This window comes from Ochotona princeps, chromosome 6 (genome assembly GCF_030435755.1).
Source record: "Ochotona princeps isolate mOchPri1 chromosome 6, mOchPri1.hap1, whole genome shotgun sequence".
Classification (NCBI taxonomy): Eukaryota; Metazoa; Chordata; class Mammalia; order Lagomorpha; family Ochotonidae; genus Ochotona; species Ochotona princeps.
In genome coordinates this window covers 9,830,468-9,858,214 of record NC_080837.1, presented here as the reverse complement: position 1 = coordinate 9,858,214, position 27,747 = coordinate 9,830,468, and the positions used below count along the sequence as shown (strand labels likewise).

At 47.0% G+C, this 27,747-nt stretch overlaps 1 long non-coding RNA gene across 1 annotated transcript in view; it reads right to left on the bottom strand.

The window, feature by feature from the left end:
- The window catches only part of LOC131480517 (uncharacterized), a 189,811-nt gene extending 183,674 nt beyond the window's left edge, over positions 1–6,137 (bottom strand). Inside the window, exon 1 of the long non-coding RNA XR_009245578.1 lies at positions 6,026–6,137. This is a non-coding gene — a long non-coding RNA (uncharacterized LOC131480517). The remainder of the gene's footprint in view (positions 1–6,025) is intronic.
- Positions 6,138–27,747: the final 21,610 nt, after the last annotated feature.

Sequence of the window (27,747 nt, the reverse complement as noted above, 5' to 3'; positions counted from 1 at the left end):
CACACACACACACACAAGTGAATTACACTGGATACGTTTTTATCCCCCAAGCACCCTTTCTGACCTGCACAATTACTGTTTTCTCTCCCTGGAATATTCTCTACCCCAAACCACCATTACTCCACCCACCCTTCCTTCTAGTCACATTCAGACTTCTGGGATATCTCTCTTCCTCCAGGAAGCCCTCTCTGATTCCCCTCCCAGGAGCTTCTGGAGTGATCCAGGTCATCCTGCACCCGGCCTTGCGCTAATGTAGTAAGTTGCAAGTTCTCAAATTCATGTGTCTCCTTCACTGAAATCAGGGACTGGGTCTGTTTTTGTGACCATTTTCCATCACCTTGCCCAGCACTGGGTCAGAGTTGATACCGAGCAATGTGTGTGATTGAATCATTGGGGCCTTTTGATGGCATTCACCTTGTGGGTCAAGAAATAAGTCATTTCCAACCCTGATGTCCAGGCCAGACAGCTCAGTCAAGGTTAAGAAAAAGCTTTAACTAATATGACTTCGTTTTTTGAAAAAAAAAATTGTGATCAGTACTTACCAAAATAAATTCTCTTTACAGATTATAAGAGACCCTAAAAATCCATGAAATGCATAATTTCGAAAATAAAACTGTGTAGACATTTCAAGTTTTTGCAAGAAAACAGTTACCTCTGAGTTTATTTTTCCACAGACCACTTGTAGGTAAGATGCCATCGATAACCCAATCTGCTTTTCAAAAATCAGCCCTGGGCAGGTGGGAGTGCATTTCATTTTCCTCTGCTCCATACATTTCCCACTTGACTCCCTCTAGGACACCTGCTACTGCCCATCACCCTCACTCCCAGAGCCCAAAAGTTGCTCCCTGGTCTCAGGATATTGGGGACCATTTTCCCCCCAAAGCCTGGACCAGAAACATGAGAGCTGAGCAGCCAAGTGGCCTCTTTAGGTCTTGAACACTTTGCTCCCCCAGCTGCGACCATCAACATCACATTTCTCTAGATCCTAGCAGTTTGTTTTAACATACTAACAAACAAAAACATGTTTTTCTGACACGATTCACCTGAACTGAGACTAAAGCTTAAATAACCAGTGTGCACATGGCTTCCCCTATTATCCCATCAGAAACAATCCACCACTCTCTACAGTAATTCAAATCTCGTTTAGTGGGGAGCCGTCTAGCATACTGTCCCCTCAAAACCACTGACTTCCTGGTCAAACCCAGTTGCATTCAGCATCGAGAGTGGCAACACTGCCCAGAGAATGCCCAAACACACACATACTGGCTTGCGTTTTTCTTGGGAGTTTACATGCTCTCTCTGAGTTTCTGTTTTCTTATACAAAAAAATTCACAATGGCATACCAACTTCCTTAGGTTGGTAGGAGGACTTAATGCACTTTACAGTCGGTAAATATTGGTACTACCCTCCTCTTTCCCCATATCCTGGGGATTCTACAAGGTTTGGTCCAAAGAAAGTCACCAAATGAATCTCAAGTGCCTGTTAATAAGAGATACCTCCAAAGTATGAAGATTCGAAGACTTCATCCCAGACCATGAGAAAATGTCTTCTCATAGCAATGAGGCATTTGGGTTGAGAAGGTAAGGTGCCTCCAACACGCAACAGAAAGGTCCTCTGTGAGCTCAGAACTCCTGGTGGGTAGAAACCAAGAGTTGAAGTTCAGAAGCTAGAGTCACGGCAATCTCATCCCAATCTGGAGAAACCAAATCAGTTTACATTGATTCATAAGTAGAGTAATCTATTCCCATCCACTGGGTCTGTCCTGGATTGAGGATTAAAAATTTATGTCCCAGAAATTTCCCCCAGCCCCCTGGTCTTGGGGATAACAGGATAACCAATCACTTCCACCAGAACCTTGTGAAGCATCCTGGTGGTGAACATTCCAGGGAAGCCTCTACCTGCTAACACAGCAGGGGTGAGGATGCGGAGGGCAAGGGACCCATGTGTACTGCCAGTGGGAACAGGGATCAGTGCAGTCATTGCAGAAAACAACACAAAAGAATAAACTACCATGTGATCCAACAACTCCACTTCTGGTGCAGATCCAGAGGAAATGGAAAACTGTGTGCATTCCCACACTCACAGCAGCATTATCCACACCAGCCAAGCTACGGTGTCAACATCAGCATCCACCAAGCGAAGGGTGAACTGAAGAAGTTGGCATCTATGCATAATGAGATGTCATTTAGCCTTCAAAAGAAGGAAACCTTCATGCTTGTTGTCATGTCGCAGAATCTGGAGGACACCGTATTAATCAAAAGAAACCAGAAAGATAAACACTGCATGATTTCAATCCAGTGTGCAATCTGAAAAAGTCAAGCTCACAGAAGCAAAGAATGGGATGGCTATTGATGGTACCAAGAACTAGGGCAGGGGTTGGAGGTCAGGGGTTGGAGGTTAGACATTGATGAAAGGCTGCGAAATGTGGCTTTGATAGCAGTAGGTTCTAGAGATCTAGCATATAGCTTACTATAGTTAACAGCAAGGTGTTTTATTCTTTAGAATTGCTCAAGCACAGACAAATCTGTGAGGTGACACAGATTTGTTAACTTGATTTGGACATTCCCCCTGGATTCCAAGTATCAAAGTCTCATGTTAAGCATATTCAATTTTTACTTGACAGTTTCAAATAATTTATTAATTAATGACCATCTTCCACTATTTTTAAAAGATTTCTTTTTATTTGAAAGGCAGAGTTACAGAGAGATCTTCCATCTACTGGTTCACTCCTCCAAATGGCTACAATGGCCAGAACCGAGACAATCTAAAGCCAGAAGCCAAGAGCCTCTTCTAGATCTCCAGTGTAGGTGGCAGAGACCAAATCACTTGGACCATCCTCTGCTGCTTTCTTAGGGGCATTTCAGGCAGCTGGATCAAAAATGAAGCAGGCAGGACTCGAACTGTTGCCCATATGAGATGGAGATGCCACAGGCGGAGGCTTAGCCTACTACACCACAGCGCCGGCCCTAATAGAAGTGGGCATTGAGAGCTTTCTGACCTTCACCTTTTCCTACTGTGCAAATCTCTGAGGAAACCCTGCCGAGAGGCTGATCTCCTTGGTGTGTGGTGGGACCTGGGCATACATTCTGAAAGCATCTCTAGGCAATCTGAATGTGTAGATGGGATGGGGAAACACCGAGTCAATTCTGCCAGCAGGTATTGTCCCCATAGTCACCCTTCAGAGACTTCAAAATGGCTTTCGAATGGTAAAGGGGGGCCTGAAGAATACCAAACAGGCACTTTTCCCATGCGTAAGCAAAACTGAAATATGCTTAGGAGTAGAAAATGCAAGAATTCATAGTAAAACTGTCCAACAACTGAATTAAGAAAAAAAGAGCTTTTGAGGAAAGCTTTGTGTTCCACAAAGATCCTAAGAGTCATATATTTGAATTATTATGTCTCTTACAAGTTGTTCCTGTGTGAAGATAAGCTATAAACCTCTTTTAATGATGCTGCCACTGTAGAAACATAAATTTATTAGAGAGAAATTGTGCTTGGAGGCTGCAGCAGTTTCATTAAAATATCACCAAAGGTGGACAATTTTGATCTTTGGTTGCAGATGTAAGCGCTGGAATCAAAGTCAAGTGAGCTGGAAGGCAACAGAGAGGGGCACATTCACTGTGGGCACTGTACGGCCCTGATAAAAACCATAGTCCCCACAGAAACGATGATTGTGCCCTGCCCGAGATGCAAGCCCCGTGAGGGAGCCTACACGCACCATTAGGACAGATCACATGGCCTGGAGAAGAGCCAAGGAAAGGCTGGAGCAGTGAGGGCAGTAAGGGTGTGCTTGTCCCCAGCATGCCACGTTCATATAACACACAAAGGAGAGGCCACAGCCAAGTTGTGGTGACTGTGAAAGGGAGACAGCTGCTACAGGGGACTGCCCGAGATGTGGTCTGACCTGCGGCCCCGCAGACTCACTGTCAAGGGAGCTGACCCTTCACCCTGGACTCCCCACAGCCAAAGTACTGCCCAACACTGGAATCCCAGCTTCCTTACCCATGAGGGGAACAAGGCAGCTGCAGGGTGCAGAGGTTAATCTGCTAACCTAAACCAGCAGGCCCGGGGGTGCTGGGGGAGGGGAACAATGGCGTCCCAGCCCCATTCGGAAGCAGTGTGGTGAGCAGGAGGTCATGACCAGGTGAAGGAGCAGTTGCATGGTTAGTGGGAGGTTGCATCCAGGCCGAGGCAGTCAGGGCTCTAGAGGCCAGGACTGTTGGCCTCTGCTATGCCATGTAAAAGACCCCTCTAGATGTGGCTTCATTTTCATTTCCATCCAACCTCTCCTCTGGTTGACGTATTGTTTTTCTATCTCTGTGAATACATTCACTCATGCCACAGTGTTGTTGGATCCTATCAAAACAGGTCTTTGTGCTTCAGAACATTTTGCACATGCTGAAACTTTATTTGCTTGTTGTGAAGTTCAGGAATTGTATCCACGCCATTATGTTCTTCTTTTAAAGCTTTATTAGTTGGGCCCAGTGAGATTGCCCAGTGGCTAAAGTCCTTGCCTTGCATGCACCACTATCCCATATGGACTCCAGTTCATATCCTGGCTGCTCCACTTCCCATCCAGCTCCATGCTTGTGGTCTGGGAAAGCAGCTGAGGATGGCCTAAAGCCTTGGGACCCTGCACCCACGTGGGAGACCCAGAAGAAGCTGCTGGCTCCTGGCTTCAGATTGGCTCAGCTCTGGCTGTTCTATTGTGGCCACCTGGGAAGTGAACCAGCAGATGAGAGATCTTTCTCTCTGTCTCTCTCTCTGTAAATCTGACTTTCCAATAAAAGTAAATAAATCTTTAAAGATTTATTAATTGATTTGCAAGGCGGGGTGATAGAAAAAAAAGGGGGGGAACAGAGAGAAAGACAGATCTCCCACCCATTGATTCACTTTCCAAATGGCCTACAATTGCCAGGCTGGTCTGGGCTGAAGTCAAGGACCAGGAGCTGCATCTGGGTCCCCACACAAGTAGCAGGGACCCAGGACTTTGGGCCATGATGTGCTGCCTTCCCAGGAGCACTAGCAAGGAACTGGATAGGAAGTAGAGCAGCTGGAATAAGAATCTGTGCCCCAATATAAAACACGCAAATGACTTGATCCACTATCCCTCAACACCAGCCCCTGGTCCATTATGTTCATGGCACTGTTCTTCTGTGGTGAAAAAAAAAAAAATTCAGAAAGAAAAAATGTTCTTTTGGAGGCAGTGTGATAGCTCAGTGGTTAAATCCTTACCTTACAAGTACCAGAATGCCGTATGGGCGCCGGCTCGTGTCCCAGTTGCTCTGGGAAAGCAGTGGAGGACGGCCCAAAGCCTTGGGACCTGCACTCACATGGAAAACCTGGAAGAAACTCATGACTTCTGGCTTCGGATTGGCTCAGCTCCAGTCACTGCGGTTACTTGGGAAGTGAAGCAGCAGGTAGAAGATCGTTCTCTCTGTCTCTTCTTTTTTTCTGTAAATCTGCCTTTCCAATACAATAAATAAACATTCACACACACAAAAAAATCATCCTTTCACTCAGTAAATACGGATTGTGTCTGATACTTTCCTTCATGCTGGACACTGACTAACAAACAAAACAAGTAAGCCCCAAGCCTCCTGAGCGTCCGTTCTGGTTGATGGACAGAGGGCGAATGAGGGAGTAAGTAGCTGATAATTTGACAGGATGACAAGGAACAGAAAATCAGAAACTTCTATTAAAATGTGCATTTGCAAATCAGAAAAAATGTTACCTCTAGGAGATTATACAAGATTTCTTATATGGTCTCCAAATGACAGTTAGTATAGAAAAATGACAAGAAGGAGGGTCCCACTCCCATAATCATGAGAACAGGGGCTTTGGAAATGCATGCTCCCTGTGACGAGGAGAGCAGGGAACATGATGGCCGGCCAGTCCCAGAAATCTGTGCCAGCAAATTTTCTCCACTGCAGAACTTCTTGTATTTTTGACAGTGTCCTCAGGATCTATGGCCTTAAGCGATGCGTGGAGAAGGGAGAAATGGAATTACTTCTTTGTGCCTTACCTGAATTTAATGTCCAACAGCAATGCCCCAGATTTTTGCTTCGGGTCTTACAACAGTAATATCTCACCACTAAGAGAAGACAGGAATGGAGGCAAGAAGGGTCTGCTTAGATCTGTGACAGCGAGTCTATAATAATAATAATAATAATAATAATAATAATAAGCAAACAACAGCCAGAATTACGGTCATTACCACACATACCATTTACTGAGAACTCACACCAGTTCAGGCACTTTGCATATTTTACCTAAAGAAATGCCCTTACCCAGAGTAACTCAATCTCCAGGTGAAGTCACCTTCAAACAAATACAATCCACCAGCCAAAGAGAAATGTGAAAACAATGTTGCACCTTCTTTGCATTTTTTGAAATAAAACTCCTCAAAATGCCTTCTCCTATTTTCACAGACCTTCTGCGGTTCTACAGCCTGCCCTCCTCCCCACCTGCTGTCCCCACCCACCTCCATCACTGGGTCAGATTCTGATCTTTTCTTTATCTTCCCTGTCTCCTCTCATTTTTCTTCCTCTCTCTGTAACAATCCTCCTCATTCTAAAGCAGAAACACCCAGTGAGCCAGACAAACAGAACAGAGTTCATCTTACAATATGAGGAACGGATGCAACCCTCTGGGCTGACACAAGGGAAAGTAGTAGGAAGGGGCAAAGGCTGAGAACATCATGTGAAATTGCAGGAGACGGATGAAAACAACGGCTCCCATCCATCTGCTCGTGGCTGTAGGACAGGCCTGTCCTTGAATCAAGCTGATTTTTGTGATTTGTTTGGGTCAGGTATCACGTCAGAGGTGCTGTGTCGTCTCTGGAGCTCTGCCCAGAAAAACACACACACAAACAACAAAAAAAGCATATGGAACCAGAATGCTTTGAAAACACTCAATCTAACATAGGGAGGACGAAAGCTACCCCAAACACAACCAGTTCCTGAGACCAAGCCCATGACGTGGGACCAGCTTGGATTCTCTGGCCCCCTTTGAGTCATCATATGGTCCAGCAACATAACAGATCCCAGACAAGAATGCAATAAGACCCAGCTGGATAGCTGAGTCACAAAATTCTAAGGAATAACAAGTTTTTGCTTGGAGATGACTTACAGCAAGGTAGAGATGTTTTGTACCTAGATGATTAACTTAGGCGATTCGTACGACAAAAAGTAGAGTACCCCTAGTCTACAAGTGAGAAGCCAAGTGTCTGCCAAATTAAGTATGGAGTTCAAGATCACATGTCTTCCAGGCAGTTTCACCAATATGGACAGTCTGCTGTCGCTTAACATCTCTCTGCTACACAATTCTGTCTTTGTGAATCCATGGGGAAGGTGTACTGAGACACACTCCTTCTGTTAACCCTACTGCCCCTTCCTCTACACATCTCCTTTCCTGAAATTCTTATCCAGATATTTATTGGAGAGGCAGAGAGAAGAGAAGGAGAGAACTCCCACCCACTATTTCCACCTGTCAATCCGGACCAGTGGCAGGCATTCTGATACAGGATGTGGATGCACCAGGAGGTGTCCTGACCCCTGTGGTCAACGCCCACTCCTCTCTCTGTAAGACTCACGCATGCAACTCCCTTCTGTAGGGACTGTGTGGTTCATGTCTCCAAGTTCACGTTGAACTTGAACCTTACAAACATTTCAATAACTGACCTGACTTCATTTTTGTTCATAAATTCAATCTTGCTTTTGATATTTTTTCCAACTTCATACTTTATTCTTTTTTAATTTTTGAGATAGTATGATCTTAATTTATATGAAAAGGCTTAATGCTCTAGTACATAAAGTGTTTGACAAAGAAAAATTAAGATATAAATTCAGCAGGAAGAGAAGCAAGGGCCATAAACAATAATCCAATGAAACTGTGTTCAGCTTCACACATACATATTTTCACTAGCCACAAAACCACTAAATTTATAGTATTACATAAGGCTTATCAATTTGTTTGACAAAATGGAAATTTAAACAAAACACTGTATTTGCACCAAAACTCACACACACACAGAGGCATCCTTTTTTGTTAACTTTTTGTTAAATTTTGGCTCCCACTTAACAGGGAGAACACACAATATCTGGATTTCTGTGTCCAGCTTATTTCACTCAACATGATTTCCTCCAGTCCAAACCATCTTGCTGGGAATGATGAAGTGTCACTTGTTTCAGCAAAAGCAATTCCTGTTGGTTGCTGCTGCTCACAATGGGTCAGATGGTCTACCAAGCATGTTACACTTACCACCTCACCCAGTCCTTCCATCAGCCCCATAGTGCTGATAGTATCACCTTGCTTTGGCTGATAACATAGTCTTAGAGAGTAACATAGCTAGCAGGCCATGGGACCCAAACCTAGGGCTGTCTGATAGCAATTATGGGCATCTAATCACCAAACTACACTCACTGACTCTCTCTGAGAAGAAAGAAAAGCCATGATGTGCAGCCTTTGCAGACTCCCTTGGCATAAATACTCCCACCACAGTCAACATCAGGTTCACAAAGTGATTTCACTGAAGACAGAGTCAGGCAAAGACCCAGCCCCACACTGGAGGCAGCACCCCTTGTTCTGGGCCAAGCCTTGAGCTAAACCCTGAGAATACACATGGTCCCACAGTGCAGGGGTTTCCACAATCACAGTCCAGGAAGCGATTAGGCTGTACTTCATATACTCTGGCATGCCAGCCAGTCCCAGCAGAGAGCTGTTTTCCCATGTCTTTGTGCTATCAGGCACAATCCTACATTCCTTGCCACTCTCCCAGTGCTCATACACTGGACAATGCCTGGCCTTGGCCTGTAAGCTGAAGTTCAAAGAGGTTGGTAAGGGGATACCACTATTTCATTGATGTTGGGATAAAACATACTCTCCAACCCAACACAGAGGTCATGGAGACAACACCTTTTTGGTGGAGGACACTACAGAAAGTCTAGGAAGATCCCACATCCCCACCCCACACCTGTCCCCTGAGCCAGATCTGACCCATGAAACCATAGGTGTGAAAATCTACAAGATAACTGGCCACCCATTGTAACAGAGAACGCTCTTGAAGGACTGAACATAATCCAGGAACTGAACTTGATGTTCAGGCATCTCAAAGATGCTGTCATACTCCTCTGAGAGGCTCTGACTATATACTGGGCATTATCTCAGGAGCTTGCATGCTGGGAGGCATGCTACCCACCCCCTCTAACCTGGAACTTGGCAAAGTTGGATGGCAGGAAAGTGGACCTCCAGGGAGATGGGGTGGGGGCAGGGGGGCAGGGCCTCCAGGGAGGTGGGGGGCAGGGAAGCGGGACCTTCCAAGACCTCTAGTTGTTTTTTTAAATTTTTTTAAATATATTTTTATTTTGAATTTTGAATTACACGGTACAATTTCATATAGGCTGGGATTTCTCCCCCCAACTCCTACCCCTCGTCAGATTTTCCCCATTTTGTTACAATAGTGTAGTCCTTCATAAAGAATCATAATTCTATCAGTCTCTTATTGAAGTGTATCCTGACATTGTTGGTACAGACAATGTCAGACAGTCCAGCATCCCATTGTCTACACATGTCCAACAGTTTCATTGGGAATCCATCTTTCGTCTTGAAGCAGGGATGCATGTTCCATTATACCCCCATGTCTGTATATGATAGACCCTAGTACTCCATCACTATACATTTCCATAAATGGGAAGTCATGAAACAAGGTCAACAAATGGTATGAGTTAGAACAGGCACAACAACAACAACAACAATAACAACATCAACAACAAATTACAGCACCATGAAAAAACTCACCACTGAATAACCAATACATGAGTGACAAAAGGGAAACACAAAAGTCTCTTGGGAACAAGACTTCTAGTTCAGCTTTCTTCTCTGAATAGGTCTCTTTGTCCTCATAGCCAGGGACCTCCAGGGGGTGTTAGCCTTGTGCTGGGAGGTTCCAGGGAAGCTCAGATGAGCATAGCTACAGCAAGGACACCCCAGAAGTGCAAGACAAGAGGAATGAGTGAAAATACGGCCAGTGGCCACGAGAGTGACCCCTGTGATCTCACACACCTGGGGATTTTCCCAGACCACCCCCAGCCCACTCCACCCTCACCCAGGATTGGTGCACCTTTCACAACCTAGTTAAGCTTCCTGTGCCTCAGTTTCCTCACCTACGAAGTAGAGATGTTAGCAGTATCTTCTTGTTATGCATATGCTAACATAGGGAGCTCCAAGCCTAGTGCCTGGCACGTTTAAGATGCTCAACAAAAAGAAACTCCCGAAGTATTAGCCACCAGACCCTTAGGGAGGATGTTGAAGTTGCCACAGCAAGAAGATGCAACACAGCATCTGAGCCTAAACAGCAAGGGCAGAACAGAGACCAGAGTGGCAGAACCTACAGCAGGGGCACTCAGCAGAGACCCTTAGCTTCGCTTTGTGTTTTGAATAAAACTCTAAGAGGCTACAAGCATAGATTAGACAGGAAGAAAGGAGATTCCCTAAATCCCCCTGAGCGGTGATGAAGGGTAAGGCAGGAGTGAAACCACAAGTCAGTCTTCAGAGAGATGGAAGGGAGCCTGAAGCCTGTGATGGAGGCATGGGGGGAGGCTAAACTGGGGTGAGGGTGAGTCTGATGGAGAAAGTTCTGGGCATGGGGAAGGGGTGGGGCCTGAGCCAGTGGCAGGTGGCTGGGTGGTACCTTGGGAGCCCTCCTGGAGGCAGAGCTTGGAGACAGCAGCTCTCAGGATTCTAGTCAGCTCCTGGGGCTCCTCCTCCAGAAGCTGAAGCCAAGGACCACATTGATCTAAGTCTCAGCAGAGCAAAGCACTTGGGCAAATGGGCAGAAGGTGCAAGAGTCGATAAGGAGGAGGGCAGACAGCTGCGCCTGGGAAGATAACAGCCTTGAAGGCAGCCAACGTGGGTTTGGGCAGGAATGTGAACACCCAGGAGAATGCTAGACCCACCTCAGGACCTCTCAAGAAATTAAGAGAACTGCAATTTCATGTTAGCATGAAGTACTTTTTCCTATGGAACAAATTGGTTTTCTATTATGGTGTATCTGAGAAGATTTTTTTTTAAATGACCAAACAATGGTGAGATCGAGACAATTATCACAAAGTGGCATCAAAGAAACACTACAGTTATGAACATTTTTAGATTTTTTTCTTCCTATTTTATCATGCCTTTAATATACATACCTATAAACTTTGCATTTTGATTTTTTCATTTAACACTACAACAAAAGCAGTTTTGCAAGACTATCCATGATAATTCAGTTAACAGGAAAAGCGCGGCTTAAAATAGGACAATTCATCTCATTCTGAAAACAAACCATTAAAAAGCAATGGTTTATCAATATGTGGTGCTAGCAAATTGTTTAGCTGGGAAGAAAAGACATTTATTTAGGTCTTTATCTTGCCAGCTGCACTAAAACAAACCCCTCATAGGTTAAAATACTTCTTTATAAAATCAAATATAGAAACCAGAGCAAATACAATTAAATATTTATTAAGCTCCTGCAGGGGGAAAGACTACATCCTTTCCAAGACTTGGGAGAATAAATCAAATAAAACCTACAAAGTTCTTTCCCCTTTGAGAACTGAATTAAATCAGTAAGAAAATCGTGACAAATCCTAACGGTAAAATGGCCAAGGACACAGACAAAAAAAAAAAAGTTATACAACAAAGAGGAAAAACGATGAATGCATGGCATTAATAATAACGAACTAGGGACAGGCCTTTAACCTAATGGTTAACATGCTTACATTTCACATCAGGAAGATCTAACTTTGGGTCCTGGCTCCAGCTCCTTGCCTTTGCAGACCTCAGATGCTCAAGTATTGAGTCCCTGCGGTACACACAGGACCCGGATAAAGTTCCCAGCCCTTGGCTTGGGCCTTGCCCAGCACTGACCATTGTGAACATTCAGGGGATGAATCAACAGCTAGGAGCAATCTAGCTAACTAGGAAGAGGAGCAGAACTGAGCCTCAAGTCTGGGTGCTGTGAAGTGGGAGTTTCATCCACTTCTTATACCAGCTCATGTGGCATGCCCATCGTGCCAGTTGTGGTGACCAGCAAGTGACAGGCCATGGTGCTAAGGATGTCAGAGGGATGTCAGAGGGACAGACCATGGTGTTAAGGATGTCAGAAGGACAGCAGCAAGAGTCAGGTCTATAAAGCTACTTGCTCGGTTCGGGCCTTGGGATTCGGGGGCAACTGCCGCTCCTCACAGTGTGGCGGCTGTGGGGGGTGCGCCTGCCGGGTCGGACTCAATGCTGGGGGCTCACGCCAAAGACACTGCCGCAAGGCAGTGAACGAGTCCTCGGCCTCATCCAGGACCCAAGAGAGCTCATTCCTCAGGGTAAGTGCGCCATGAGGGAACTTGGGAACTGGCTTAAAATTCCTAGCTCCACCCAGCTGCTAATATCTGGCAGCTAGGTGAGTTTGGGAGGGGTTCGGGCCTTGGGATTCGGGGGCAACTGCCGCTCCTCACAGTGTGGCGGCTGTGGGGGGTGCCCCTGCCGGGTCGGACCCAATGCTGGGGGCTCACGCCAAAGACACTGCCGCAAGGCAGTGAACGAGTCCTCGGCCTCATCCAGGACCCAAGAGAGCTCATTCCTCAGGCCAAGGTTCAGCCAGACGACCAGATGACATGATCTGACTGTCCATCTTCCAATGGTTCCTGTTGTACTTCAGCTCAGAGTGAGCCAAGCGACGTGCCAAGCATGGTGATCTTTCAGTGGAAGTTGTCTGATTCTGAGAGACCAGAGGTGGCAGTTTGCAGTCTTGTGCCACACAATGGATGCATGCTGTGGAGGAGTCCTAAGTAGCTGGTAGGAACCTTTTCCCTGAAGAAGCTTCAAGACATGATGAAAAGTTACCAGTGATAGAAAAGAAAGGTGGAGAGAGATCTTCTGTCCACCTATTCAAGCCCATATGCCTGCAACAGCCAGCCTTCATTCAGGTCAACCAAGCAGGTGGCAAGGACTTAAGCCATCACTTGTTGCACACCAGGAGGAACACGAGCAGGAAGCTGGATTCCTATCAGAGGATCTTGGACTTGAACCCAGCTTTCAAATATGGGATGCAGATGTCTCAACGAGTGACTTCCAAGTGATGTATCACAAACACACATCCGATTGCGAAATATTTTCACAAATGAGAATGTTATCTTAGAAACAAAAGGAACTTAGTTATAGAATTTGGCACAAGGGCCTGGCACAGTAGCCTAGTGGCCAACGTCCTTACCTTGCATATGCTGGGATCCCATTCTAATCCCTGTGGCTCCGTTTCCATCAGCCAGTGTCATGGGAAAGCAGTCAAGGACAGCCCTGAATGTTGCAACCCTGCATCCCGCACAGGAGACCCAGAAGAAGCTCCTGGCTCCTTGCTTGGGAGCGGATCTGGCTCAGCTGTGGGCATTGCAGCCACTTGGGGAGTGAATCAACAGACGGAAGATCTTCTGTGTCTCTCTTCCTCTCTCTACATTTACTTTTCCAATAAAAATAAGTAAACCTATTTTAAAAATTAAAAAAATAAATAAATAAATATAAAGCTACTTGCTCGGAGTGTTGACTTTGTACATGGTGCATGCATTGTGGATAAGATCAGTGTTTCCAATATGTAAGAAACTGAAGCCAAGTGAGTACATAAAACGTCTCACAGTGCCTGGCACATCAACAATCACTCAACAGCCCATAAACCAATGCAGTGCTTTCTTATGATCTTCTTCCTGGGCCCAATCTCTTTGCCTGGTCCTTTTAGCTTGTAGCCAAGACCTGGATGTCACAATTGGCCTTGCTAAAATTCTGACGTCTATTGTTGAATACCTGCGTTTGCTCCTAGCTCTAGCTCCATTCCTCCTGCTAGAAAGCGATGTACTGCAACACTAACTGACGTCTCTGAAAACCCCTGACTGTGGCTTCATGCACCTATTGTCCACTTCCTAAACTGCTGGCCAAGAGCTGACCATACCTAGCTTGGTCCTGGGAATGAAGATTCCCATCCTGCCAAAAAACAATTTCGTTCACTCATTCACCAATTCAGCAGACATTCATTGAGGGCCTCCGCAGAAGTAGCCACCGAACTGGAAAGCAACAGGTCACAGCCACTAACACCACAGTCCAGGGCAGGGGTAGACAGGTCATATGCACAAACTGGCAAAGTGGACGCAGGCCCGAAGCCTCCAGGGCAGAAACAGGACGCTCCTAGTTGGCTAATATGTTTTGTATTCTAAGAGGGAAGATGGAGCAACGGCTGTGTATGTCACACTTGGAGAGCAGAAAATGCCCCCACTCTAACGGGCAAAGCCATTGAAGAAGTCCTCGGCCCAGCATGCTCCAATTCCCCTGAGTTGGATTTGGATTCCATCAACCGCCTTGCTTGCTGCTAGTCAAGAGGGATCTCTAACAGCCCCTGGGTTAGCTGTCTGTGTTTCAGTGGCTGTGGCCCAAGCAGACAGCTTGAGCCTCCTCCCCCAGGCCAGCACCTCCCTGCAGACACCCTGCAGGGAGACCATGTGGAACCCATCTCCAGAGAGGGTGCTTCCTCTGTTACTTCTCCTCCCTTTTCCTCTCCAAACTCCCTCGCATGCCCTGGAAGAAATCACAGGGCACCATCTTGAGTCTCAGCCCCATTCAGCACACTCCAGAAGGTTCTGCCCACCTCCTGCAAAAACCTGGGAGAGGCTGTCTGTGCATCACTCCTTGTTGGCAACGCCCGCATCGCCACGTAATCCGAGCTGAGCGGAGGGACTAGGGTTACAACACAGACAACGCACAGAGGACAACACAACACGCAGTACACCGAATGCCGATCGATGATAGATTGATCTTTATTGCAACTCCAGGCTTTCTTTTATACTCTGTCTAGCTCCTCCCAGTGTTTATCCAGTCCTCAAGTGGCCACCCTAAATCCCTTGAGTTCCTCCCAGTGTTTATCCAATCCTCTAGTGACCACCCTAAATCCCTTGTGTTCCTCCCAGTGTTTATCCAATCCTCTAGTGGCCACCCTAAATCCCTTGAGTTTCTCCCAGTGTTTATCCAATCCCTTGGCAGATAACTTGACAGATAGGAAGCAGGAATTTGCGGTTAAGCCAGTGGCTAGATGTATCAGGCCAAAATTGCCCATCCTGTTACCATCTGAGAAACAAGCTAAGCTGTGGAGTTAATCCTTGGGAGACCGGGGCCTGCAACTCCTTTCCCTGCACCCCAAGTTGCTCCATGGCAACAGACGCCAGGACACTGTCCCAGCTTCCCCTGGGGGAATTCAGGCCTAAGCCACATGCCCACTGCACTCTAGGCAGTACAGTGTCAACTTGAACCAAAGGCGAAGAAAGGGCCTAGCTGAAGCGTCCATGATGCCCCGGATTGCGCTGTCACGGGTTTGGTGATGATTACAGACCAAAGCCTAGAGAGTAGCAGGCTTAAAATAAATGAAAACACATTCCATTTCTCACCAAAGCCGGAAGTCTGGGGTTTTGAGTGTTGTCTTGGGCTGCTCTATTTCCAATCTCCTGCTTCAACCAGCTGGAGCTGTTATAAAAATGCTATCCTACTCGACATCGAGAAAGGAAGCACTTGACTTGCAATGGGAAAAACAAAATCTACACTGGGTCGTAAAAAGAGAAATCAAGATGTTTGGCTAGCTCGGCACATATCGCAAACATACCGGCTTCGTAGTGGTGGAAGGAGGCTCCCGTGCGTTTCACTGGCAGCAGGAGCCACACAGATGTGTGAAGAGGTTGAAGATCATGATCACCGCGTCCATGGTCCAGCATCCCCAGGGTGCCCGCCGTGCCTTCTCTCTACGACTGCCATGCACAGAGTCATAAACACTGACATCTCAGGGTAGGGCAGGGTGCAGCCCAGCTGGTCCTGCCCACTCAGTTCAAAATATACCTCCGTTTCTTCCTCTTCTTCTTCATCTTCTTCTTCTCCTTCTCCTCTTTTTTCTTCTTCTTTTCAGAGATTTATTTATTTGAAAGGCACAGTTAGAGAGAGAGAAAGATCTTCAATCCACCAGTTTACTCCCCCAAATGGTCACAACAGCCAGGACTGGACCAGGCTGCAGCCAGGAGCCTTAACTCCATCTGGGTCTCCCACATGGGGCCAAGGGTCCAAGCACTTGAGCCACTTTCTGGTACTTTCCCAGATGCATTAGCAGGGAAGCAGATTGGAAACAAAGCAGCCTAGCCTCACACCTGTGACCAAATAGATGCTGGTACCGCACACAGTGGCTTAGTCAACCCACTGCACCACAAGTCTGGATGCCAGTCTTGGTTTTGTAATCTCTGCAATTAATGTACTTATGACACATTTGTAGAGATTACAAAACCAAGACTGGCATCCAGAGTTGTGGTGCAGCGTCTGGGATTTGGGGTCTAAGGATGGGGCTTGGGGTCCTCACCGTTACCATGGTTGAATGACAACCCTGAGGGGCCCCGTGTGCCCTGGGGAAGGGTGTTGGGTCTTATTAGGTTGGGGTGAGCAGCTGCCTCACAGAAGCATGTCAGGGGTCAGACCTGAGTGTCCCAACACTTGCTCTGAGAAGGAATTAGGCAGCAGAAGAGCGAGCTCAGGGCTGCAGCAGAAGAGCGAGCTCCAGGCTGCAGCAGAGCTCATGATGGGGAGCCTAAACTGCACAAGAGCAGCAGGAAGATGTGGAGGGAAGAGAAGGATTTAGAAAATGCATGGCTGGAGGGAAGGGGTACGTGCAGTGCATGGGAGTTCTCCCTTCTGCCACTTTCCTGCTAATTAGTTAATTTCACTTTCAGATGAAAAGTTCAGGGGCTGGTGCAACAGCTCAACTGGCCTATACTCAGCCAGCAAGCACCAGCATCCCATATGGGCACCAGTCTGCATCCAATGCTCATGATTGTTTTGTCATAGATACAAAAGGTTGCTGGAACTCCCACCTTCATATCTGCATCCCAGGCAAAATAAATAAATAAATAAATAAATAAAAAGTCAAAGCCCAGCAGTAGAGTATGTTCCCAAGAGCAAAATGAGGACAAATAAGACTGATGACTCACTCCATCCTGAGAGAAGGGGATCATTGCCTTTCCTGAAAAGCAAGACATGAGCATAGCATGTTGCTTCTCCCCTCTCTCTTACTTGCTCTCTCTGCACCACATGTACTGCAATAGCCAAAGCCAGGATCCCAGGTGAAGGGCCTGGACCTGACTCCTTCCTTGAGTCACCCCCCACTCACTTCCAGGGAAGCTGGAGCACGGAGAAGCTGCTGGGTGCCAGGCACTGCGATGTGGGACACGGGCATCTTCATCCGAGGAGCTGCCCACCTGCCCCTCTCCTCTCCTTGTTCCAGCGGAAGGTTTTACTATGACTGTGCAGTCCAGTCATCATCCTGCACTCCCTGCAACCAGCAGTGCATCACAGAGGTTTAAGTGAGGATGACATTTAATTATCTCCCTTTGTGATGTGAGAGAAAATGAGGTTCAATTCTGGTGAGTAGTTCAAGTGCACCGTCAGGAACAAGCTGCTCTGTCCCCTGACTGCTCGGCCATCCTCCGCAGCTTGGCTCCTTGCACTTGGCTGCAGAGGACTGAAGATATGGAGTCTCAGGTGAGTCGGGGTCTGAGGTCTTTGGAGATCAATTCCCCTAGAATATGGAAAGGAGGTATCTCCAGCCTAGGTCCAAACTTGGAAAGGGGGACATTGCTGTGACACCACCATCTGCACTCTTGGATTCACAAACCCCAAGGAATGTGCCCACGGCCATCCCCTTTGTCCTTTCCTTTCTTTGTTTACAAATTGTGTGGTCCAAAAATTCCACTGCTAGGTATCTACCCAATGGAGCTGAAAACAGGGGCCTCCAAGAAACCCCCGAAGACTCATGCTCCTAGTAACACTACTGCAGGCAGAAACACTTGGCAGAGGAATGGAACAGAAGGGAACGTGCACACACTGAGGGTAGAATATTATTCAACCTGAGAAAGGCAGGCAATTCTGACCCATGCTACAACACGGGTGAACCTGGAGGTCACCTGCCAGGTGAAGCAGGACCAATACTGCATAATTCACAAAAGGATCCCCCACTGTATACAACAACTTGTGTGCAGGACGCACGGTCATAGTACTCACAGGGACAGAAAGTGGCAGGATGACGACCCACAGTTGGTCCAGAGGACATTGGGAGGTTACTGGCAAATGGGCTTTGCTTTGGTTTGGTAAGAGGAGTGAGTTCTGAAGATGGGTTGCCCAACAGTGTGAAAGAAGTTAACAGGACTCAACAGGATGATCATGCTGGACAAGGTGGTCCCATTTATGTGATGTAAGTCTCACCATACGTTAAAAGCTTTCGAGAAGAGTTGAGCCACCTGATGGAGAAGGAGGAGAGGGGGAGAGAAAGAATAAGAAAGCACTGAGCAAAGTCCTGGAGAATCACAGGTAAAGAGAAGCTGGGAAAAGACAGAATCGGTGTGGGGACCAGGCTGAGGCTTGTGGAAAGGAGGCCAGGGCATGGAGGTGGGAGCCAACCAGTTCAGATGTTCCCAACACTCCGAAGGGCTGCGTAGCTAGAGGGCTTCCACACAGCTGATTCAAGGGACCCACCGAGAGGGGCTTTGAAGATGGCAGGCTCCAGAGTGCATGTGAAGTGAAGGAGACAATACATGGGCCTGGCTCTCAGTGGACCTTGGAAGACCAACCCTCAGGGGCCATCCCTGGGCACAGCAAGCTACCTGGCACCCCATGTTAGAGCATGAGTTCGGATTCCGGCTGCTCTGCTTCCATTCCAGTTCTCTGCTAGCATACCTGGGAAAGCCGCGGAATACAACCCAAGTGCTCGGACTCTGCCAATCATATGGGTGTCCCAGATGGAGTTTCTGGCTGCAGTGTAGCCCACCCTTGGCTATTGCAGCCATTAGGCAGAGTGAACTAGTCCACGGAAGGTCTGTCTCTGTCTCTCCTCTCTATCACTTTGTCTTTCAAACAAAGAAATCAAATCTTACAACAACACAGATCCTCATTCAGCATCAAATTTGTGAGTACAGATTGTAGATGATGACAGTGAGGCTGAAACTGTGAGCTAGCCCTCTTTAGTTACATGGACAGCTAAGGGTAGAAAGACCCGTTCTTGGTGAGTCCCAATGCCTTGTCCCATGGACTTCCTGCTAACAACCCATTCAAGTCACCCTCCAAGTTTCAGGTAGCTTGTGGATTCTCCATCCTTAGGCCATACTCTGCTTTGGTTACTGGACCATGTCTGACCTTGGACAGGAGGGACCGAAGCAGAACCAGCCTCATGCCCCAGCATGGCACTCCCACACCCTCAGCAGGTGAAGGCGTTCTGCCCTTGTGCTGGCTCCTGGAATGAAACCAGCTCCCGGTTCCTGGTTCTCTGCTCTCCTGCCACATCCTCTGTGGGCCCTCCTTTCCCTAGCTCCCTCCCTAAGGCTGGACATCTGACATCAGCATGGGTACCCATTGGCAAGGGGAGCCCACTGAACAGCCTTTGCACATGATTGTTTATGGAATATCAACAACCATCTAATCAGGGCTGGACCAGACTGCAGACTCATGCCCAGCTAGACTAATCACAATAATCAGGTCAGTCATGTACCAACCCAAGTCCACCGCCTGCATTATTTCCCACAAATAGACTCCCATCCAGGCACACCACACTGGCTCTCTCTATCTCAAGGGCACCTGCTACTTGTCCTTGTTAATACACAAACACAGCTTCTTCCTACCCAAAGGCCTTCACCCCTACCACCTCCCTCTAAATGCAATCTTCCCTTGATCACCAAGATAGGGGCCATAAGCCAGGAACACCAGATATTAGCAGAAGCCTGTTAGCATTGCAGAATCCAGGGCCCTACCCAGATCTGATAAATCAGAATCTGAATTGTAACAAAAATCCCTGATGCGAAGAGGTGGAGGTGTGCACTGAGGCTGAGAAGGGCCACTGCACATCAGCCAATGACCAGATTTTATGACTCCCATCGCCCCACCCCCACTCAACAGGAACAGCTCTCTCTCCATGTCCAAGAGAGTCCTATTGGCTGCAGGGTAGCTACATCCAGAGAGGGCCAGAAATAAAGCAGATTTAATTCACTACTCCCATGAATGGGATAACATATTTTAAGGCCTGTGGGAAGACTCCCTCTCCATACACTAGCTTCTGTAAGCCTTTTTCCTTGAGGGATTTAACCGGCATGTGATGACTGCTTGCATCTGGAAAGGGATTTCCATTTTTAACTTTTTATAAATAAGTCAACACCTGATGTTGCTTGTCACATGCTGTCGGCGCCCTGCCCCTAAACTCATTCATCAGCACTCACAGTTGAAGACTTCCAGGCCCCACTAGCACCAACCCAGCCCCAGCCTGCAGCCGAGGCACAAACTGTTGGAGCTCAGATATTGCCTGGGTCCTCCACGTCATTCTGGTCCTTCTGCTTAGGCCCTCCGTCCCACCCACTCATTCCCTCCACCGCACCCACTCATCTCAGCTCATCCTACTGGCTTGAGGCTCCGCGTCTCAAATTTTGTTGACCCACTGTTCCCACACTCCTCTTCTCAACAATGACTAGGACTGCCAGCACTTCACTGCCTGCTCCTCTCCTCCTGCAAGAATGCACACAGCCCCCTCTTTACCAAGTCATCAAGGATCTGTCACAACCATGGAAACCCTGCCCAGGCTCAGACCCACCAGTGTCAGACAAGTGGATGCTTTTGGCAGGACATCCAAGAACAAACTCAGAAGGATAGGGTTGGTTAATTTACTTTTTTTGTTTTAGATGAGCGGGATGGATTTTATGTCACCATAGTCTGCACACAGATTCTTTACACCCTACAAGCTGTCCTGTCTAATACTGCTTTCTTTGCAAGGTTGTCTGGAAATGCCTGGGAATGATGGGCTAGAAACAATTGTCCAAGAGTAGGGTCCCTTGGGGTCTGGCTGGGCTCACACTCCACTCGGGGACAGAGTATCCATTGAAAGAATCCCTGGGATCAAAAAATGTGGAATCTCAAACCAAAAAAAAAAAAAAAGTCATCTGGAGAAGGAGGTCAGGTGAAGCAGATAGTCAAGAGCTGCCATTCAAAACAGCCAGCACAACAGGTGCAGGAGGCCCCGAGAGAGTGGGAGGGACACCTGTCAACCTGCCAGGGTGGAGGGCTCAAACACAGGAAGAAACATGCCACTAGGTACTGCAGTGTGGATAGGCAGAGGAAGTTCCAGAACAAGCACACTGGCACAATCTCCTCTACCCCTAAGGATGCATCATCCAAGATGAGAGCTGGCATTGTGGCTTAGCAGGTTGAGCCACTGTCTGATTCCAGCGTCCCATACAATCATCATCAGTTCAAGTCCTGGCTGCTCCACTTTCCAATCCAGCTCCCTGCTAATGCACTATAATGCATTTCATTTACTAAGAAAAACCTGGAATGTGCAAAACAGCCTATAGTGACAGAAAGCAGGACAGTGGGGACCTAAGCATGCGGTGGAAAGAGGCACAGATTGGCAAGGGGAGCAGGGAGCCTGTCCAGGCAACAGAAATGCTCATTGTCTTCCTGGTGGGGACTGGAGCAGAGGCACACGGAGCTGTCCACCTGCATCCAATGTACACAGTTTGTGATGCCTCCACCACACCCTAGCTTTGCCAAATAACTTAAAACAGAGCCAAGCCTCTGTGTGAGTTCATCACATGCCTTCCTCCCTCCTACCATGGTGACGAGTGACAGACAGGAACCACCCCTGGCTTCCAATCATGAGAAACATCAACCTTTATTGTCATCAACAAGTAGGAGTCAGGTAGGAGCTGCTTATTTCTGCAGCGTAACTTAACTCCAAGGCCAGTGACTTATCTCCAAGTCTCATGGGAAAAGAAGAATCAGCAGTTCTAACCCTAATGTGCATTGTGTAATGCCTGCCCCCAAGAGTTTGTGGCCCATTAATCAAACTTCTGTCTGATGAAATGACAAAGCCCTCATTATGTTTATCGGAGATGCATGCTCCCAACGAGGCCCATTAGGCCTGTCACAGTGGACATGCGATGGTTGGAAGGGGTTGATGGGAATATTGGAAATGCTCCATGTCACTCATGTCTAACACCAAGATCCTGTTGAGAGCAGACTGCAGATCTCAGAGTACCTCTGGAGCAAGAAGGAAAGGGTAAGCATAATAGCAGAAACAGCCCCTGCTTTTCAGGAAGGCACTGGAGGTGACACACAAACTATATGAGAATGGCGTATTCCACCCGGCTGGCTTGGCCAAGGCTTTCTGCACTGATACAGGGGCTCCCTGGGGTGACACTAGACTCAAGGGGGAAACCACAGCTGATGTTTCCTGGGAAAAGGCCCTGGAAGGAATGGCAATAAGAAATACAAACTCCTAGCAAGAGACTAGAATTGTCTTTGAGGGGACAAAATGCAGCGTGGAGATGACCAAGTATTTTGCTTGAGGTATTTTAAGAAGGAATCAGACCCTGGCACATCTGAAGAAGTAAGAGTAGAACATAGGTCCAACACAGGGCCCATCACAGGAGGAACCCAGGGAAACACCTGGCTCACCCTCAGCTTCCTGAAGACCTACAGGTGCAGGGTTCAGCATCATCTCCAGGGGAGGGCTCAGTCACAGAGCTACAAAGATCAGATGGAGAGAAGATGGTCTCAGTGGGGCTGCTGGCCCATCTCTAAAACCATAGGACAGCAGGTGTCGCACTTCAGACTTGGCACAACAGTGAAATCACTGCCTGGAAGGCCATCGTCCTCATAACCGAATGTCGGCGTTTGATCCTACACTGAATTTCCTGAGTCCAGCTTCCTGCTAGTGTAGACCTAGGAAGGCAGCAGCGAAGGTGAATTCTTGTAATTTGTCCCAGAGACTGGGTTACAGTCCTGGGGGAATGAACCATCAGACAGAAAATTTCTCTCTCTCCCTCTCTTTCTAAATGAATGAATAAATTTTTAAAACGCATTGCTCTGGATTCCTAGCCCTGGGTGCTTATCACAATCCCAGACACAGGAAATGGACTTCATCTCAGCACCAACTGATCGTGACTTGTTGGTCCTGGGTGACTGAAGGACAGTGTTAAGAAAATAATTCTGAGGTTGCCCTTAAGCCTGCTGGGCAAGAGCATCCTAAATGAGTGGCAATGCCGTCCCCAGTCCACAGGAAGGGAGAGCAAGCACAGCGAGAACAGGGACTGGCCCTCTGCCTTGTCTTATCCTAGGCTGGATGCCATCCTGTTTTCAGAAAAATCCTCATTCAGCTTTAACCACCCCCTTCTCTGACCCACACAGTTCCTTGGGTATGATTCTTAAATAATAGAGATGAGAATATATATACACATGTATGTAGCTATGCAATTAAATTTGAGAGATCACAGGAAAAGAATTTCCTTCAGAAGTAAGAGGTGCTCCTCTGGGGACATGAGATCTTCCCTCACCTGGGAACAGTGTCTCTCTTTCTGCAGGAAAAAAATATATTTTGTATATATATATACAAAATAAAGCAGGAAAGAGGGAAAGATGAACCCCAAACCAATTCTAAATCTGAGAGGGACACCAGCAAAGGCGAGGGAGTGATTTGCCACAGACAATCATGGATTCTCATTTCCCCAAATCCATTACAAGCCGCATAACCACTAAAAAGGGTGATTATGGCTACTGCCCAATCCATAGTGATGACTGCTCCATGATGAAATTTCTTGTGCATGAAGACAGAAGCTGGGACAAAGCACAAATTCGCAGACAGCTGGATTTGGGGTAGTGGCCAGAGAACGGGTTAATTTTTTGTTTACTTGCTCCCCTTAATGTTGTTTCTATAAGCAATAATTTGTTTTTTAAAAAGTCATTAAGGTGCCTTGATGACAACTGAAAAGCCAATTATGAATTCTGGCACCTCTAAAATGAGACTGAACCATTGGAGCAGAGCCACAGCACAGACGCAAAGCCTCGTGCACAGCACTTTTTTTTCTTTTTCCTAGCTGAAAGGAAGGCTTGATTTAAAATGAAAAAGTGCTTGCATCTGAGTAGTGTTGATCTACGTTTTGATTTAACAACGTTGCCTACTTACAAAAGTTGGCATAAATAGTTTCTGAGATGTATCCCATGGGTGCACTGCAGTGGAATTATTTTGAAAACAATGACCCACGGCTACCAGGCCTCAAACTATCCCAGAAATCCTCACCCTGGAGCAAGTGGTGCTTCTAGGCAAAGCTTGTCTGCTTGTCTGATGGCTGGAGCAGCACCAGTAACATTAACTGTGCCACCATCAGGGTGGGGTCAGTTACTGCAGCTCAATGTCCTGAGATGGGGAACCAGGATCCAGAGCTGCTGAGTGCACATTCTGGGTATCTCCATCCTAATCCTTAATTGAGGAACCGCATGAAGGCACATCCTGACTGTTCAATGCCAGTCATGAAGCTTCTATCATCCTACCAATAAATACGTCACGTTCCCAGGACGATGCAAGTCAAGTGTCCTTGACATTGACTCGATCAGGGCCAGTGACACAAGGCAAGGTTGCTGAGGGCTTCTCCCCATAGGGGTTGCTATGTCTATATGGTGGAGGGTAGATAACAGCACCACTGTGCTGCAAATCAAGGCCAAGAGAGACCCAGGGAAGCAGAAAGGGTGCTCCTTGGCCAAGTCAACCTCAGCCCCACCCCTCCTAGCCTGGGGAGGGTCACGTGGCTCTTGTTGATCCTACCTGACCTCCATCTTCTGCCATGTCCCAGTGAACGCTCCACTACACCTCTGAAATTCTGGATGAGCAGGACAGGGGAACTTGGCTGACACAGAAAGTTGAGGCAGATAGCTGAGACACCATCTCAAGAATTCTCCACTCAGATCTCCCCACTTGAACTGCTGGACTCAGAATTCTAACCAAGAAAAGACAGAAGACAGAATAGGACAATCATTCATCTCAGCTACATGTTGGCAGCGAAATATGGGACAAATGGAGACTTCATGATGGACCATATCAATCAGTGGACCACCTCATCGAGCGAAACTGGCAGTGACTCATAACTGGAGAACTATTAACTCCACTTGAGCACATATCTCAGAGCATGCCCCACATCCGGGACTTGGGGTGGGCGGGAAACCGGGTGGGGCTTCTCCCTCAATATCCCCTTTTACCTCAGACACATGATGGAAACAATATGGACATAATAGCATTGCCCACCTCCCTATTCCCCTGAACCTGTTTTTTTTTTTTTTTTCTTCTCTTTCTTGATTTTCCTTCAACTATAGTTAACTATGTAAAGATTGTCAACAACAATACAATAAAATGGATTATAAAAAAAAAAAAAAAAAAAAAAAAAAAGAATTCTCCACTCATCTTCATTAGTATCTCCTGTACACTTACCTACAAGTAATACATGGGAGATTAAACAGAGATCTTGGGAGAAAAACGTACTTACCAGCTACTACTCATAAAAGTAAGATTTCATCATTTAATACCCAGCTAAAATACCACTTTATCTGCCAACTTTTCCCCAACAATTACCTCTCCCACCACTTATTTATGTGGTCATTCCTTCCCCCATTGACACTAATATTCTTTATTCTATTCTAAACAGCCCTAAAACAAGGTGTAAGGATTGAAACCCACTAACCTGTGTGCTTATAGAAAGCAGGGGAACCCTGTATTATTGCATGCCAGAACCTGCTTTGAGTGTTGTTAAATAAACAGGGAAGTTATCTTTGATGACATCTGATGTCAAACCCGCTTATCCCAACTCTGTCCACATGGAATCTGTTGTGTTTTTTTTTTGGGGGGGGGAAATGTGTCTAGCGTAGGCAAAATTTCTAAAATGACTCCTCCAAGGTATTCTGCTCTATCCCCAGGAATCTGTAAATGGAATAAAGTTTCATTCCCACAATTATTTTTTAAAAGATTTATTTAGTTTTATTTGAAAGTCAGATATACAGAGAGGAGGAGAGACAGAGAGGAAGATCTTTCATCTGCTGGTTCATTCCCCAAGTGGCCACAATGGCCAGAGCTGAGCTGATCCAAAGCCAGGAACCAGGAGCTTCTTCCAGGTCTCCCACACCAGCGCAGGGTCCCAAGGCCACAAGCATCAGAAGATCCCTCTTCTGCTTTCCCAGGCCACAAGCAGGGAGCAGGGAGCTGGATGGGAAGTGGGGCCACAGGGGCATGAACCAACACCCACATGGGTTCCTGGCTCATTCAAGGCAAGGACTTCAGCCACTAGGCTACCACACTGGGTCCAACAATTATTTTACATCATATGTCTTTCCTGGTCTTTAAAAATAGAGGTGACCCAAAGGGGCCTAATATAGTTACATAAAATCTTCAGAGACCATTAAATGGCTGGAGGGCCAAGAAAGAGAAAGAAAACGAGAAAGATCTCACACATCTCTGGAAGTTTTAAAGGAGTAGTGGGGCTGCACGAAAAGGAATGCATGCATGCTCTAAGACTGAGAACACTCCCTGGCCAACAGGCAACAAAGAATGGAGAAACTCAGTCTAACAACTACCTGAATGGAATCAGGCCTGCTCCCAGAGCCTCACACACCCAGGTCACCAGATCCTGGAGATGGATTCCTAGGATTATTTATGGGGTGAGAAGTGGAGGCCTTGCTTAGAGGATTCCTGGAATGAACCAGAGTTTAATTCTGTTGCTAACCTGCACAGAAATGCTCAGTTTCTAGGAATTTTTTTTTAATATTTGCTTAATTTTATTGGAAAGTCAAATATACAGAGAGAAGGAAAGACAGAGAGAAAGATCTTCCATCTGCTGGTTCACTCCCCAGATGGCTGCAATGGCTGAAATTAATCCAATCCAAAGCCAGGAGCTTCTGTTGGGTCTCCCACATGAGTGTAAGACCCCATAGCTTGGGCCATCCTCACTGCTTTCCCAGGCCACAAGCAGGGAATCGGATGTGAAGTGGAACGGCCAGGACATGAACCAGCACCCATATGGGATGCCAGTGCGTACAAGGTGAGGATTATCCAATTGAGCCATTGCTCCAGCCCCCAGTTTCTAGGGATTTTGGAGATTACTTGGCCCTGAGCAGGCAAGTTGTAGTTTAGGTCATCTCTCACCAGCTGATGGGGTACTAGGCGTGGTTGGCTGAGAAACACATGGAAGCCAAATTCAGGCTCAAAGTGGAGTGAATCTGAGATTGATCAGCGCTAGCTATCAGCAGCAGAGGATGTGCTGAACTGGATGCGAGACAAACGGCTGTTGCTCTGACTCTAGCCTAACCTGCTGGGTTGGGACCCACAGACAAGCAAACACCCAAGAAAGAACTGAACCAGGAATCCAAGCATCGAAACACAAAATGTCCTTTGCTTTGTAGACTTCCCTAATCTCAGCATAGCTAAACACTGGCCCCATTCTAATACATGCCTCAGGATACATCCATCTCCTAGTAGTACCCTGTGGCTCCCTCAAGGAATGCTGAAGCCTACCTGGGGACAGATCCACTCTCAGGAACCTGCACTCTTGCACCCACTCAGAGCTACGCCATGTTAGAGATCATCTCTCCCTTCTCTGCTCCCATTCCTTCAGCAAGCTACAGTCACAGGCTGCTATGAGAGGGCTGAGAGCACCAAGCGGAAATCAGGGACACAAGGCAGACATCAGCAGGCGTGCAAAGGTTAAGACAGCAACTGGCAGACTAACCACTGGGACCTCTCCATGCCGCCATGTTTGCTGGGACATCTACCTTGCCAGGCCCCAGGTGAACAACTCAAGTCCCCTCTTAGACTCTTTTTTCAAAAGATTTATTTATTTTTATTTGAAAGACAAATTAAAC